The sequence below is a fragment of the Schistocerca cancellata genome, chromosome 10 (genome assembly GCF_023864275.1).
Source record: "Schistocerca cancellata isolate TAMUIC-IGC-003103 chromosome 10, iqSchCanc2.1, whole genome shotgun sequence".
NCBI lineage: Eukaryota > Metazoa > Arthropoda > Insecta > Orthoptera > Acrididae > Schistocerca > Schistocerca cancellata.
This window is the reverse complement of record NC_064635.1, coordinates 12,876,669-12,894,450: the sequence shown is the minus strand read 5'-3', so window position 1 is coordinate 12,894,450 and position 17,782 is coordinate 12,876,669.

Sequence of the window (17,782 nt, the reverse complement as noted above, 5' to 3'; positions counted from 1 at the left end):
ATGAAGTAATAATTGCTATCCACATGCGATATCAAATTGATTCCATTTCTCAGATTTCAGAAGTTTTTCGACACCGTTCCTCACAAGCGTCTTCTAACCAAACTGCGTGCCTACGGAGTATCGCGTCAGTTGTGCGAATGGATTCGTGATTTTCTGCCAGAAGGGTCACAGTTCGTAGTTATAGACGGAAAGTCATCGAGTAAAACAGAGTAACATCTGGCGTTCCCCAAGGCCCTCTATTGTCCCTGACCTATATTAACGACATAGGAGACAATCTGAGTAGCTGTCTTAGATTGTTTGCAGATGATGCTGTCATTTACCGTCTTGTAAAGTCATCAGATGATCAAAACGACTTGCAAAATGATTTAGATAAGATATCTGTATGGTGCGAAAAGTGGCAGTTGACCCTGAACATAGCCGGCCGGGGTGGCCGAGCGGTTCTAGGCGCTTCAGTCTGGGGCCGCGCAACCGCTATGGTCGCAGGTTTGAATCTTGCCTCGGGCATGGATGTGTGTTACGTCCTTAGGTTAGTTAGGTTTAAGTAGTTCTACGTTCTAGGGGACTGATGACCTCAGAATTCAAGTCCCATAGTGCTCAGAGCCATTTGAACGATTTTTTTTTACCCTGAATAAGGAAAGTGTGAAGTTATTCACATTAGTACTGAAGGAAATCCGCTAAATTTTGATTACGCTGTAAGTCACACAAGTCTGAAGGCTGTAAATTCAACTAAATACTCAGGAATTACAATTACAAATAACCTAAATTGGAAAGAACACATAGATAACATTGTGGGTAGAGCAAAACGAAGGCTGCGATTCACTGGCAGAACACTTAGAAGGTGCAACAGGTCTAGTAAAGAGAATGCTTACATCACGCTTGTCCGCCCTATTCTGGAGTACTGCTGTGCGGTGTGGGATCCGCATCAGGTGCGACTGACTGATTATATCGAAAAAGTACAAAGTAGGGCAGCTCGTTTTGTATTATTGCGAAATAGGAAGAAAGTGTCACAGATATGACACGTGAATTGGACTGGCAATCATTAAAACAAAGGCGTTTTTCGTTGCGACGGGATCTTCTCATGAAATTTCAATCACAAGTTTTCTCCTCCGATTGCGAAAACATTCTGTTGGCACCCGCCTAATAGGGAGGAATGATCATCACTATAAAGTAAGATAAATCAGGGCTCGTACAGAAAAGTTCAAGTGCTCGTTTTTCCCGCGTGCAGTTCGAGAATGGAACGGTAGAGAGACAGCTTGAAGGTGGTTCATTGAACCCTCTGCGAGGCACTTTATTGTGAATAGCAGAGTAATCACGTAGATGTAGATGACAGAGTGTCTCTGAAATGATACAGAATTTGGGGTGGAAATCATTGAAAGAAAGTCGTTTTTCGTTGCAGCGGAATCTTCTCACGAAATTTCAATCAGCAACTTCCTCCTCCGAATGCGAAAATATTTGTTGACGCCGACATGCGTTGGGAGAAACAATCATCACAATAAAAGAAGGGAAATCAGAGCTATCACGGAAAGATGTAGGTGTTCGTTTCTCCCGCACGCTGATCGAGACTGGAATAATAGAGAATTATTGAGAAGGTTGTTTGATGAACCCTCTGCCAGGTACTTCAACGTGGTTTGCAGAGCATCCATGTAGATGTAGACAGCAAACATTTCACAAAATGTCCTCAAGGAGAGAATCAGGGAAACTGAGGCTCCTGTGGGGAATTACTGGCAGTCGTCCTTCCCACAAACCATTCTCGAAAGGGTGAGGAAAATGAGAGTGATTCTAGAAAGACACTCCGCCGCGCACCCTGAGGTAGGTTTTGGAGTATGACATATTTGTCTCGTAGTGGCTTCACACTGCATCGTAAGGAGCTTGGCACCGTAGCGTAACTATCACAAGTTGTGTAGGCTACCCGCGGTGCCACGTTGGCTCCGGTTACGCGTCTACCTGTCGATGTTGCAGTCCCTATGCGCGTTGCTGTACGCGAGCCGGCGGGCCCAGTGCTGCGGCTGCGATGTACAGCTACGCGGCCGGCCCCCTCTGACGCGCCACAGTTTCCAGCAGTAGCGCCCGCGGCCGCGGCTCCTCACTTGATTACTTCGTCCTCACAATGGCCGCCCTGCACAATGCCTGTGTTCCTGCTCTCTCTCTCTCTCTCTCTCTCTCTCTCTCTGTCTCTCTCCCCTTTCCCCCCTGACGTTGAGCGCCCCTTTTGCTCTGATATTCATTCCCACTGGTCGCTCACGAGCACGTCTTACAGCGCGGGAACAAACCCTCTTAACGACTCGTTGCGTTTGTCAGAATATCGGACATGAGACTAACTGAGCACATGCATGCCTGTATGTGTGTGTTTGCGTTAGCTTTATTTATTTATTTATTTGTTTTGTTTTGCTTCCTACTCTTCTGCCGTTTGCCTTAGCTTACGTTGACCTCATTTCATTTCTTGACGTCACCACTAGTATCCTCACCAAAACCATCTTCTGTACTGGCTACTTTTTATTTCAGTTTTTTTTATTCGGTGCACGTCCTTTTGTTCTATTGCTATCTGCTCTCTGCGCAAATAAATATGATATGTAGGTATTTCTCTTTCTTCGTGATATTACATGGCAGTTATAAGAGTCGAGGGTCATGAAAGGGAAGCAGTGGTTGGCAAGGGAGTGAGACAGGGTTGTAGCCTGTCCCCGATGTTATTCAATTTGTATATTGAGCAAGCAGTAATGGAAACAAAAGGAAAATTCGAAGTAGGTATTAAAATCCATGGAGCAGAATTAAAAACTTTGATGTTTGCTGATGACATTGTAATTCTGTCAGAGACAGGAAAGGACTTGGAAGAGCAGTTGAACAGAATGGACAGTGTCTTGAAAGGAGGGTATAAGATGAACATCAACAAAAGCAAAACTAGGATAATGGAAACCACTCGAATTAAGTCGGGTGATGCTGAGGAAATTAGATCAGGAAAAGGCACTTAATGTACTAAAGGAATTTTGTTATTTGGGGAGCAAAATAGCTGATGATGGTCGAAGTAAAGAGGATATAAAATGTAGACTGGCAATGGCGTTTCTGAAGAAGAGAAATTTGTTAACATCGAGTTTATATTTAAGTGTCAGGAAGTCGTTTCTTGAAAGTATTTGTATGGAGTGTGGCCACGTATGGAAGTGAAACATCGACGACAAATAGTTTGGACAAGAAGAGAATAGAAGCTTTCGAGATATGGTGCTACACAGGAATGTTGATGATTAGATTTGTAGATCACATAACTAACGAGAAGTTACTGAATAGAGCTCGGGAGAAGAGGAGCTTGTGGCACAACTTGACTAGAAGAAGGGATCGGTTGGTAGGACATGTTCTGAGGCATCAAGGAATCACCAATTTAGTACTGGAGGGCAGCATGGAGGGTAAAAATTGTAGAGGGAGACCAAGAGATGAATACACTATGCAGATTCAGAAGGATGTAGGTTGCAGTAGGTACTGGGTGATGAAGAATCTTGCACAGGATAGAGTAGCATGGACAGCTGCATCAAACCAATCTCAGGACTGAGGACCACCACAACAACAACGTGATATTAATTGTTGTATTGGCTAAATAAATTTGGCGCCCAACACCCAATAAGGCGAAGAAAGTCGTGGGATACTTCTTAATATCATGTGGGACCTCCTTATATCCGCAATAGTGCAGTAACCCGACGTGGCATGGACTAAGCAAGTGGTTGGAAGCCCCCTGCACAAATACCGACCCATGCTGCCTTTGTAGCAGAACGTAATTGCAAAAGTGTTGCCGTCGCAGGACTTTGTGCACGGACTGACCTGTCAACTATGGTTGGGATTCATGTCGAGCGATCTGTAAGGCCAAACCATTCGCTTGAATTGTCCTGAATAGTCTTGAAGCCGCGCGGAGTGGCCGTGCGGTTTGAGGTGCCATGTCACGGATTGCGTGGCCCCTCCCGCCGCAGGTTCGAGTCCTCCCTCGGCCATGGGTGTGTGTGTTGTTCCTAGCGTAAGTTAGTTTAAGTCAGTTTAAGTAGTGTGTAAGTCTAGGGACCGATTACCTCAGTAGTTTGCTCCCTTAGTATTGACACACCATTGAACTGAATAGTCTTCAAACAAATCGCGAACAGTTCTAGCCCATTGCCTCTGCGAATTGGCATCCATAGCAATTCCATCGGTGTTTGAGAACGTGGATTCCAAGAATGGCAGAAAATGGTCTCCAAGTTGCCGAACACGTCCATTTCCAGCCAATGACCGGTGCAGTTGGACCAGAGGACCCTGTCCATTCCATGTAAACACAGTCCAAGCCGTTACGGAGTGACCACCGGCGTGCACACACTCGAAGCCTACCACCAGCTCTTACCGACTGAAACCGGGGCCCAACTGAGCAGGCCACTGTTTTCCGGACGTCTAAGCTCCAACCGATACGGTCACGTGGCCAGAAGAGTCGCTGCAGGCCATGTCGTGATGTTACTGAAAGCACTCACGTCGGTCGTCTGCTGCCACAGACCATTAACCCCGGATTTCGCCGCGCTGTGCCGACTGTTACCTTCGTTGCACGTCCCACATTCATTTCTGCGGCTGTTTCACGCAGTGTTGCTTGTCTGTTAGCGCTGACAAGTCTACGCAAACGCCACCGCTCACGGTCGTTAAGGGGCTCCGGAACGCCCTATACTTGCAATGTTAAAATAACGCTTATAAATTACATCTTTCCTCACAAAGTATTTGAGATAGGAAGTTGAACTTTTTACAGATTATTTATTGGAATATGGGCTACAACTTAACACAGGGATTTTACAAAATTTTAGTTCAGTTATTAAAGATGATTTTTTTTTTCAATTTTAATGAAAATTCACAACATTTTTTTGCAATTTTTTATTTATATATTCAAAAATATACAGTTTTTTGGAAAAAGGCTGTGTTAAATTATGCGGAAGGTACTCTGCAACATTTACTGAAAGTTTGAAACAAATATGTTTGGAAGATCCTTAGAAAACATGTAATTAGTATGAGAAAATAAAAGTTTTGGGAATCGAGCGACAAAGATTGGATTAACTTTTTAGTGCATTCCAGGTCCATAGGATGGATTATCTTCATCCTCTGCAAACTCCTCCTCCAGCTTCCTCTTGTTCCTCCTCCTGTTTACTCTTGCTTGTATTTCTAGACTCTTTACAGCCCTGTCTGCAGCCCGAAGGCGTTCCTTGTCTAAAGCAAGCATCGCTTGTACCATGTTAGAATGTTATTATTTACAGTAATAACACATACCTTTGGCTTTCCAACATTTCTCCTTTTCTTAAAAGCCTTCAGAGGATTTCTAATAACTTTACTTATACTCATTATTATACTTCAACGAAACAGAGACTCAAGAAACAGAATTAATTACGAATATTTTAGAGATAACGACAGAGTAAATAAACATGAAACAATCGACAATCACACCAGCGATATATATTGAACCATCACAGGTTAGCCACAACACATACTTTATCTCACATCACTAAAATTTACCTGATGAACACGGACGTTAATAATAACACCATTTGACAGCAGTTTAACAGCGCCACAGTAGGTCACGCCCATGTATAACACATTTCAAAAAAAATTTAAAAATAGTTGTAGTCTTCAGAATTGAATAAATTATATATCTATTAAAAGGTAATAGTCTGCAGATTCAGAAAACGCAAAAAAGTAAAAATTGAACTTTTCATGATTTTGAGCCTTTCCGGAGCCCCTTAAGTGAAGACTGTCAGCCATTGCGTTGTCCGTTGTGGGATGTAGTCAATGAAATTTGGTGTTTTCGGCACACACTTTCCAGGGCGGATCTCGGAATACCGAATTCTCTAACAATTTCCGAAATGGAATCTCCCAGTGTTCCATGCGTCTTGCTCTAACAACTGTTCCGCGTTCAAAACCTGTTAATTCCCGTCGTGTGGCTACAGTCGCCTCGCAAACTTTTTGACACGAACCACCTGCGTACAAATCACAGTCCCGTCAATGTAGTGCCCTTTTATACACCATTAAAATTGCTACACCAACAAGAAATGCAGATGATACACGGGTATTCATTGGACAAATATATAATACTAGAACTGAGATGTGATTACATTGTCACGCAATTTTGGGTGCATAGATCCTGAGAAATCAGTACCCAGAACAACCACCTCTGGCCGTAATAACGGCCTTGATACGCCTGGGCATTGAGTCAAACAGAGCTTGGATGGCGTGTACAGGTACAGCTGTCCATGCAGCTTCAACACGATACCACAGTTCATCAAGAGTAGTGACTGGCGTATTGTGACGGGCCACTTGCTCGGCCACCATTGACCAGACGTTTTCAGTTGGTGAGAGATCTGCAGAATGTGCCGGCCAGGGCAGCAGTCGAACATTTTCTGTATCCAGAAAGGCCCGTACAGAACCTGCAACATGCGGTCATGCATTATCCTGCTGAAATGTAGGGTTTCACAGGGATCGAATGAAGGGTAGAGCCACGGGTCGTAACACATCTGAAATGTAACGTCTACTGTTCAAAGTGCCGTCAATGCGAACAAGAGGTGACCGAGATGCCACCCCATACCATCACGCCGGGTGATACGCCAGTATGGCGATGACGAACACACGCTTCTAATGTGCGTTCCCCGCGATGTCGCCAAACTCGGATGCGACCATCATGATGCTGTAAACAGAACCTGGATTCGTCCGAAAAGATCAACGTTTTGCCATTCGTGCAGTCAGGTTCGTCGCTGAGTACACCATCGCAGGCGCTCTTGTCTGTCATGCAGCGTCAAGGGTAACCGCAGCCATGGTCTCCGAGCTGATAGTCCATGCTGCTGCAAACGTCGTCGAACTGTTCGTGCAGATGGTTGTTGTCTTGCAAACGTCCCCATCTGTTGGCTCAGGGATCGAGACGTGGCTGCACGATCCGTTACAGCCATGCGTGTAAGATGCCTGTCATCTCGACTGCTAGTGATACGAGGCCGGTTGGGATCCAGCACGGCGTTCCGTATTACCCCCCTGAACCCACCGATTCCATATTCTGCCAACAGTCATTGGATCTCGGCCAACGCGAGCACCAATGTCGCGATACGATAAACCGCAATCGCGATAGGCTACCATCCGACCTTTATCAAAGTCGGAAACGTGATGGTACGCATTTCTCCTCCTTGCACGAGTCATCACAACAACGTTTCACCAGGCAACGCCGGTCAACTGCTATTTGCGTATGAGAAATCGGTTGGAAACTTTCCTCATGTCAGCACGTTGTAGGTGCCGCCACCGGCGCCAACCTTGTGTCAATGCTCTGAAAAGCTAATCATTTGCATATCACAGCATCTTGTTCCTGTCGGTTCAATTTCGCGTCTGTAGGACGTCATCTTCGTGGTGTAGCAGTTTTAATGGCCAGTAGTGTATCTTGCGTTTGCGGTACTACCGCCATCTGTATATGTGAGTATCGCTAAGACACGACTGTTTGTGACCTCGCAAAGCAATGGTCAAACTTCTCCTGGAGAAATGTATATTGATTTACCCATTAAATTTCGGGCATACAGCCGCGATAATAAAATTTCCTCCGCTGATATTTCGGCCGCATATCGTCCGGCCATCCTCAGAGTGAATCACAAAACTGACGACAAGATGCCAAGCGCGGCCTTATATGCTCCACCGCGGCTGTACTGCGCATGAGGGGCACAGATGTTGGTCAGCGGCTGAGAAAAACGTTTACACATGCGCCGCCTGTGTACAGACATTCCATTCGCTTATGGATGTGTGATTGGCATCTTGTGGTCAGTGTTGTGACTCACTCTGAGGATGGCCGCACGATACGCGGCCGAAATATCAGCGGAGGAAATTTTATTTGCGCGGCTGCATGCCCGAAATTTAATGGAGTATTCATTACGTGGCGAGAAGTTGAAAATGTATAATGGTTTTTTTTTTTTTTTGGCAGTGTTAGTTGTCTTTGAAAAAGGTCCGCATGCGAAACTTTAGCTGTTGGCGTGAACTGCAAAGGAGCTAAACAACATAACGAAAACGGCTATTTTTCCTGCATGGCGCTTGCAGTCAGAACTGGTCACCGCTGGAAATCGGCAGTCGTGAGCTGTTGGTATGGTGAGGGTTAGGCGCATGGTCTGCAAGTACGTCTACCTTATCGCAGCTTTCACTAAAGAGTAATATCGCTACAAGGAAACTAACATTTTTTTCTCTGGTATGCATTTTCTTTTAATTTCTGGTACATATTTGGCTCCAAGCACTATGGGGCTTAACATCTGATGTCATCAATCCCCTAGACTTAGAACTACTTAAACCTAACTAACCGAATGACATCACACACATCCCTGCCCGAGGCAGGATTCGAACCTGCGACCGTAGCAGCAGCGCGTTTCCCGATTAAAGCGCCTAGTACCGCTCGGTCACAGCGGCCGGCTACATATTTGAAAAAAACATGTCGTTCTGACACAAGTTGAAGTAGTGAAAGATGTTCTTTTCATCCACATCCATATCCCGCAAGCCGCTTTACGCTGAACAATCAGTCTGCCTCAAAATGTTTCGCTCTTGCTGTGTAGACATACACAGTGATTTTCTCCACCATGTACGAACTCTAGAGATCGATCGATGAGAGGGTACGGAACAAAAACGGTCTAATGAACTTGTGTGCGGAAGTGCATGGTTTTCACCATTTACTCAGTCAGACGTTGTTACAGAGACCGCGATCTAATACGCGTCGTACCTTGCAACCACGGTTACAGTATGAGTTCGAAAATGGTTTGCATGTACCCTCTACCTATGTATGTACGCGCCGTAGCATGTTCTATCTCACACGTTCACATGGGCCAGGCTGCATCCGAACAGTGTCAGAGGCAGCATGAAAACACTTCTCCCGCGTCTGCACATCTGGAGTGTGCTCTGCATACACAGTAGTTTTGAGATCGTCCCGTAACCAGAAACCACACATGTTGAAATCTGGTGAACGAGCGGGCCGTGCGATTGGATCCCCCTCGTCCGATCCATCGACCAGGGAAGGCACGATTGAGATGCGCCCTGACGTTAACGGCTATGTAAGCTACACCACTACCATCTACCAGGCACATAACCCTTCGCAGTTCTTCCAGTAGGGCAGGCAAAGTCACCCGCAAGAAACGCCGGTAGTTACGGCCTGTTAGGCGACGTGGTAGGAAGACAGGTCCCGAAACACGGTGGCCAGTTGTCCCGGCCCGCACATTCCGCCTGCAACGATGCTGATGATTCTGCTGTCACCATACTGTGGGGTTCTGCATGCTACTCCACAGGTCACTGTTATAAAAGTTGAAGATACCATTCTGCGGTAAAGTTGGCCTTATCTGTGAATAGTATGGACGACACGAATCCCGGAATCGTGGTTGCCTGGTTCTAACATTATGCGTCGTTAGCTTCTCACCGAGCGAGGTGGCGCAGTGGTTGGCACACTGGACTCGCATTCGGGAAGACGACGGTTCAATCCCGTCTCCGGCCATCCTGATTTAGGTTTTCTGTGATTTCCCTAAATCGTTTCAGGCAAATGCCGGGATGGTTCCTTTGAAAGGGCACGGCCGATTTCCTTCCCAATCCTTCCCTAACCCGAGCTTGCGCTCCGTCTCTAATGACCTCGTTGTCGACGGGACGTTAAACACTAACCACCACCACCATCTGTTAGCTTCTCCTCCAGTTGCTATCATGCATCTGTACCTGACATGAATGAGTCTAATCCAACCAGTGATGTCTTTCTAGCGGTCCACCGTTCGTTTCCAGACACGACCATCAGTCTCTGGCCGAGTCCTGCCTAAGGAAGCGGCATTGTTTCCTGACTTCCGTATAGCTGTTTCCCCCAACACAGTGGACGTCAATCCCGGCCTCTGCAATACTTCGGTGTCTACCTTTGGACTTACTGAATAAACGAAAACAATCTGTGTGTCTTTTCAGGGCACAGAGAGGCTTCTAACATTCTGCGTGGTGTCTGCTGTTCTATGTCGTGTCTCCCTACCACTTTCGCGCAACGACGCTCTGAGCGTGTTTTCTTAGGGAATGGACTACTTTGAACCTGGGACCTGTTGCTGGTAAGGAGACGCCAGACCACACATGACATGTAGAGTTCAGAAGAGTTCAGTGAGACTAGAGATGATGTAACCAAATACTTAATGATTTCAGCGTCAGCTGCACTGCACTCCCTGTAAAAGAATCTTAATACTAACTAAATTTAGTGGAAGGGGTTCAAGGCTTCCCTATTTTTAGTTAGCTGGTAAAATAATGTCGAAAAAGCAGTTAAGTTTACCATTGGAATTTTTATTCTACTCACAAATCATTGATTATAAATTGCGCTATTGATGAAAAGAAATATTTTAATACAGGATGACAAAAACCAACTACGTTCAACAAAAATGTGAACGAATATACCCTGAATGGGTTTCCAAGTTCTACAATGAATCAAAGGATGACCTATGCCATATCACATTTATAATCTAGGTTTAAATTAAGTTTCATAAAAGAGAAAACTATCAAAAATGGTCTACAGTGACCCTCAATTATCTTTAATTAATTATTTAACTTGTCGTAAACTACAGTCGCTGATGTGGCTTCTCAGTAATTACACTCCTGGAAATTGAAATAAGAACACCGTGAATTCATTGTCCCAGGAAGGGGAAATTTTATTGACACATTCCTGGGGTCAGATACATCACATGATCACACTGACAGAACCACAGGCACATAGACACAGGCAACAGAGCATGCACAATGTCGGCACTAGTACAGTGTATATCCACCTTTCGCAGCAATGCAGGCTGCTATTCTCCCATGGAGACGATCGTAGAGATGCTGGATGTAGTCCTGTGGAACGGCTTGCCATGCCATTTCCACCTGGCGCCTCAGTTGGACCAGCGTTCGTGCTGGACGTGCAGACCGCGTGAGACGACGCTTCATCCAGTCCCAAACATGCTCAATGGGGGACAGATCCGGAGATCTTGCTGGCCAGGGTAGTTGACTTACACCTTCTAGAGCACGTTGGGTGGCACGGGATACATGCGGACGTGCATTGTCCTGTTGGAACACCAAGCTCCCTTGCTGGTCTAGGAATGGTAGAACGATGGGTTCGATGACGGTTTGGATGTACCGTTCACTATTCAGTGTCCCCTCGACGATCACCAGTGGTGTACGGCCAGTGTAGGAGATCGCTCCCCACACCATGATGCCGGGTGTTGGCCCTGTGTGCCTCGGTCGTATGCAGTCCTGATTGTGGCGCTCACCTGCACGGCGCCAAACACGCATACGACCATCATTGGCACCAAGGCAGAAGCGACTCTCATCGCTGAAGACGACACGTCTCCATTCGTCCCTCCATTCACGCCTGTCGCGACACCACTGGGGCGTGAGCGGAAGACGGCCTAACGGTGTGCGGGACCGTAGCCCAGCTTCATGGAGACGGTTGCGAATGGTCCTCGCCGATACCCCAGGAGCAACAGTGTCCCTAATTTGCTGGGAAGTGGCGGTGCGGTCCCCTACGGCACTGCGTAGGATCCTACGGTCTTGGCGTGCATCCGTGCGTCGCTGCGGTCCGGTCCCAGGTCGACGGGCACGTGCACCTTCCGCCGACCACTGGCGACAACATCGATGTACTGTGGAGACCTCACGCCCCACGTGTTGAGCAATTCGGCGGTACGTCCACCCGGCCTCCCGCATGCCCACTATACGTCCTCGCTCAAAGTCCGTCAACTGCACATACGGTTCACGTCCACGCTGTCGCGGCATGCTACCAGTGTTAAAGACTGCGATGGAGCTCCGTATGCCACGGCAAACTGGCTGACACTGACGGCGGCGGTGCACAAATGCTGCGCAGCTAGCGCCATTCGACGGCCAACACCGCGGTTCCTGGTGTGTCCGCTGTGCCGTGCGTGTGATCATTGCTTGTACAGCCCTCTCGCAGTGTCCGGAGCAAGTATGGTGGGTCTGACACACCGGTGTCAATGTGTTCTTTTTTCCATTTCCAGGAGTGTATATAACAGAAAAATTATCGCGTTCAGATTTTAACGTCTAGTAGCAAATGTGAATACCGTGAGCTTTAATTGACGATCGATATTAGTATTACGCAAAAAGGAGATGTAACAGATGAGACTTCTGCAGTTCTGAGTGAAGCCTGATGCGCTTTTATGCGGCATCGCGTGCGTTCATTACCTCGTCGGTGTTCAGGCAGTGTCAGGGGGCGGCGGGCGGCGCAGCTCAACGCACCTCGCCGTCTCGGAAGCAACTCTCTAACCTCTTTGCTACAATTTACCGAAGTGGGCTTAAGAAAAGGTATCTGGCCGTGTTTTCAACTGACCAATCAGGGTCTCAATGCTAACTTTAAGCTCCGCCTACAAAAATTCTGTCTATCCAATGAGAAACGTTATACTTTTCGTGGTGGAGCAATGTTTTTAATGTTTGCAACGTAACAGAGATGCGTATAGTCTCACGCTAAAACTTGCAGCTGGTGTGGCCCTTTTAGTGCTAATTTAACATCTATACTGTTCTTCTGGAGGGCTCTCTTTTTTAACATGGGCTGGGGGGGGGGGGGTGGTCTTGGCGGTCGGCCGGTGATGTGGGTGTCCTTCCCTTATCGTAGGGCCTTCTAGCTTACACGGCTCTGCTCTCGGCTTCTGTTCTCGTTTCTACTCTCGGAACTGCGTCTGTTTCACGGTGGGAAGGTATGACATGCATTTAGGCGTTCCTGTGTTAGTCTGTGGTATTCCATTTGCTCACTTGTTGGTCGTATTACTTTGGTTAATTTAATGTCAGGAATTATTCGGAGCTATGTGACATACTGCCGGATTTGCTGCCGTGTCAGGGTTTTCATGGAAGGTGTTGGATTTGCCTGACACCTTACATGATGAAGGAGCCAGTGACAAAACTGCTCCCACTGTGGAAAGTCTGTTGTTAGTAAGCCCTGCACGCGCTCTGAGTGATGAGGGTAGCAACAGTTTTCATGGAGAATGTTCCACACAGTCGTCTGGCTTACCCAGCACTGGTACTGACATGCGGTCGCCTTCCACAGTGTTAATCACACATTCCTCCAAGTCTGGTGTACGAACAGTTCGGGTACGCCCTTCATGATTTCCTGCTTCCTGAAGCGACCCTGTCTCGGACAAACGGCAAACACTGTTGCAAACATTGAATGCTATGGTTGTTGTCGGCGGGGATAGGTCTCCAGATGCAACCTTGCTGCCCACCACTCGTTGCCATTTGCCTTTCTGGAATTAAACACCATGTCGGCAAGTTCTCGATTCGAATACTGAATCATTGTGTACAACGGTGTATCTACAACATTACCAATAACTGTGACATTATGTATGAGGAGCAGTACCACCATCCAGAAGGAAACCATGCATCTGTTAACAGTGGCTGCATGGTACATCGCATATTAGACTGCAGTCTCTGTAACAAAGTATTAGATTAGATTAGATTAGATTAATTATTCCTTCCATAGACCAATAAAAGAGGGAATCCTCCTGGGTGTGGAACATGTCAGATAAACACTTTACAAAAATATACATAGAAAAACTTGAGTTTCATTAATTTTAATGATCCTCAGTGAATAAACAGTAAAATTATGTACATGAATTAAATTTAAACTTCTAATATTTACAGGTTTAATACTTACATCTGCCTTCATTAAACCCATCATTCAGACATTTGCTATTTTCTTCGCTATTACAACCAAGTATTGTCAAAAACTAAAGTAAATTATTCATTTCAGTGATCCTCAGTTAAGAACAGTGAGGTTATGTACAAGATTTAAAACTAAACTTCCACTATTTACAGACTTAAGACTTACATCTGCTTTCCATACATCCATCATTCACACATTAGGTAGTTACTTGGCTGTTACAACCAAGTGTTGTCAAAAATTAAAGTATAATAAAAATTTCATTAAAATGGTCTACTGCACTTGTTGAGAAACTCATGAATGGAATAGAAGGAGTTGGCCACCAAAAATTATTTTAAATTATGTTTAAATTGTGTCTTGTCTGAAACTAAACTCTTAATGGTTGCTGGTAACTTATTGAAAACATGCATTGCTGAATACTGGACCCCTTTCTGCGCAAGAGTAAGTGATTTTAAATCTTTATGTATATTGTTCTTATTCCTAGTATTGATACTGTGTACTAAGCAGTTAGTTGGAAAAAGAGATGTATTATTTACAACAAACTTCATTAAGGAACAAATATGCAGAGAAGCTGTGGTTAATATGCCCAATTCTTTGAATAGGTTTCGACGTCATGTTCTTGGATTTACACAAGTCATTACTCTTATTATACGCTTCTGTACTCTAAAAAATTTTTCTCTCTTTGTGGAGTTACTCCAAAATATGATACCATATGACATAATGGAGTGAAAATAAGCAAAATATGCCAGTTTTTTATATTTATATCGCCTATGTCTGACACCATTCGCATTGCAAACACAGACTTGTTTAGGCGCTTTGGCAGTTCGTTAGTATGTTGCTCCCAATTGAATTTATCATCAAGTTGTAATCCCAAGAATTTTAAACTCTCAACTTCTCCTATTTCCATGTCATCATATTTTATACACACACCAGAAGGAAATCTCGTGGAAGTTCTGTACTGCTTATAGTGGGTCTTTTCAAAGTTTAATGACAGTGAATTGGCTATGAACTACTTATTAATGTCAGTAAAAATTTGATTAACTGCCGTTTCTAAATTTATATTTGCTTTACTATTTATTGCAATGTTTGTATCATCTGAAAATAAGACAAACTTGGCATCTGGTAATGTAACAGATGACAGGTCATTAATATACACAAGAAACAGTAGTGGACCTATATGGAACCTTGGGGAACACCACATGTAATTTCTTCCCAGTTTGATGATGTCTGATTGCCTACTGCTGGAGTGTTACGATATGACACCCTTTGTTTTCTGTTAGTAAGATATGATTGAGACCACTTTGCAGCACTACCACTGACGCCATAATATTTTAATTTACTTAAAAGAATGCTGTGATTCACACAGTCAAACGCCTTTGACAGGTCAGAGAATATGCCAGTTGCCTCTAATTTCTTGTCCAATGAATTAAGGACATTTTCGCTGTAAATGTAAATAGCCTTCACAATATCAGAACCCTTAAAAAACCGAAACTGTGACTTTGACAGTATTTTATTTTCATTCAGGTGCTTAAGTAGACGCTTGAACATAACCTTTTAAAATATTTTTGAAAGAGCTGGCAAAAGTGAGATCGGTCGGTAATTTGACGGCATTTCTTTGTCCCCTTTCTTGTGGAGAGGTATAACTTCAGCATATCTGAGCCAGTCCGGGAATGTTCCTGTGACAAGTGATTGATTATACAAATAACTTAGGATATGACTAATCTCACATGAACACACTTTTATTAACTTTGATGACATGTTGTCGTAACCACTAGAATGCTTTGATTTCAAGACTGTATGATGGATTCTATTTCTTTGGGTGAAGTAAGTATGATTGATTAAACAGTCTCCAGCACGGAAACTATACATTTCCGGACATAAGTTCATTAGACCTTTATTGTTCTGTATCATCTCGTCGATCAGTCCACAGTGTTTGTACACTGTGGAAAAAAATCACCCTGTACAACAAAGGTTCAACCAACAGAAAACAATCGCGAAGGCTACGTTATGTGCGAAATGTCGGTTAAGCTTCTAGACGAGCACGTAAACAGCGCAGAAATGTCATTAGGAACGACTGCAGCACTTGATATTGCAGGTTGGGAATCGACAGACGACGGAGAAACTGAAGAATGTCGTACGCATGAAGACTCTTACAGTTGTATTGCCACGTATAATCATCTATTATTTCCGAAAGCAACACCCGGAACTAAAATTACGTTATCAGGCAAAGAAAAAGCAGTGATGTGTTGGTTGAACGAAAGTGTTAAGAAGCGCAATTCTGAACGTGAACTGTGCAGATGGAAAAGGGAAATCGCTGGACGACTTAACAGTCGACTGAAAATAGAGACGGAGTTAAATGATCGGCTTTTTGAGCTACTTACGGAAGCCAGACAAAAGTAATTTAGTGTCACCGATACAACTTTACATGTTTGCTCGTCAGATACTGCCAACGCGATACGCGATAACGTATTTGCTGCTTCTCAAAGCTGGATTATTCGCTTCAAAAAATCACATTAAATTGTGGCGAGAAAGATAACGAAGTTTGTATCGAGTAACAGGTGGGAAAATGAAGTGATTCAAACCAGAATGATTGGGGCTTTTATTACGAATGCAAAGCGTAAGATCGATGGTTTTGTTGTATCCTACGTTTGAATTGCAGAACAGTCTGCGTGCTAAAAGAACACCGTCATTAAAAGGGAAAAAATACAGAGGCCGCATCGCACTCAGATTCTGCGCTCACACGTTCATACACTATAATGCCCATAATTAGTCTGGATGGTTATTTGCTGTCTACACTATATGTATATCGTCAATTAGCAACCGGATCACGTTTCAAACCAACAATATTCTACTCAAACAATCATGCGGCAGTCGCATCGAAATCGGGAAAAGTGGCTAGTAAAAACGTTACGGGTTTTATCCGTCGTGCTTTTATTCCGTTCTACGAGAGCAGACCTCTTCATCATCTAGATTCGTGGTCAGATCTTAAACGTTGTGATGCTTTAGAAGCCGCATTTCGAGCTCATTCTCACAAAGAAGTAGAGATACTTCAGATTTCACTCGGCAGGAGAGTGTAGTTCAACCGTTAGACAGGAATTTTTACGTTATTTTCAGAAAACTAACAGAGATTATTATTGTCTGCAAATTACTATGGTTTCCAGTCTACATCGTGGCGATAACGCAAGCTGGAATCAGCAGTACAGTATCAGTTCTCCTCTCCACGGTTATCGCTGGGCTATCCTATGTCGTCTCTACTTGTATGTTATTGGTGCACAAAAATGTGTTTTTGGAACACTGCATTAATAATCCGCATTTTTTACTGTAGATACAAGAAATAAAATTAATTTTGAAGTGTTCTAAAGAGTATATTTATTTGTGGGTAATTCGTAGCAATTTGGGAAGAATGTTCTAGGTAAAAGACTGAAGCGCCAAAGAAACTGTTGTGGATTGGCAAGACAGCCAACCCACTATAAGGAAGCCGAAAGGCACGCCTTTAAGCTCATGCAGGCTGGCGTGAGGTCTGGAACAGGACAAGGAATTGAAACTAGCAAAAAAGGTACGTTGCTTCTGGAATACTTAACTGTAATCCATAATTGGTGAACATCGCTCTTGACGGTACATCTTTTACAGCATCAATAGTAACTGGTAATGGCTCCTTGCTAGGTCGTAGCAAATGACGTAGCTGAAGGCTATGCTAACTATCGTCTCGGCAAATGAGAGCGTATATTGTCAGTGAACCATCGCTAGAAAAGTCGGCTGTACATCTGGGGCGAGTGCTAGGAAGTCTCTCTAGACCTGCCGTGTGCCGGCGCTCGGTCTGCAATCACTGATAGTGGCGACACGCGGGTCCGACGTATACTAACGGACCGCGGCCGATTTAAAGGCTACCACCTAGCAAGTGTGGTGTCTGGCGGTGACACCACAGAAACTGCTATGGACAAGCGTATTCAAATACAGAGATATGTAAACAGGCAGAATACGCCCCTAGCGTCTGCAAAGCCTACATAAGACAAGAGTCTGGCGCAGTTGTTAGATCGGTTACTGCTGCTGCAATGCCAGGCTATCAAGATTTTAGTGAGTTTGAACGTGGTGTTACAGTCGGCACACGAGCGATGACACAGCATCTCCGAGGTAGCAGTGAAGTGGAGATTTTCCCATACG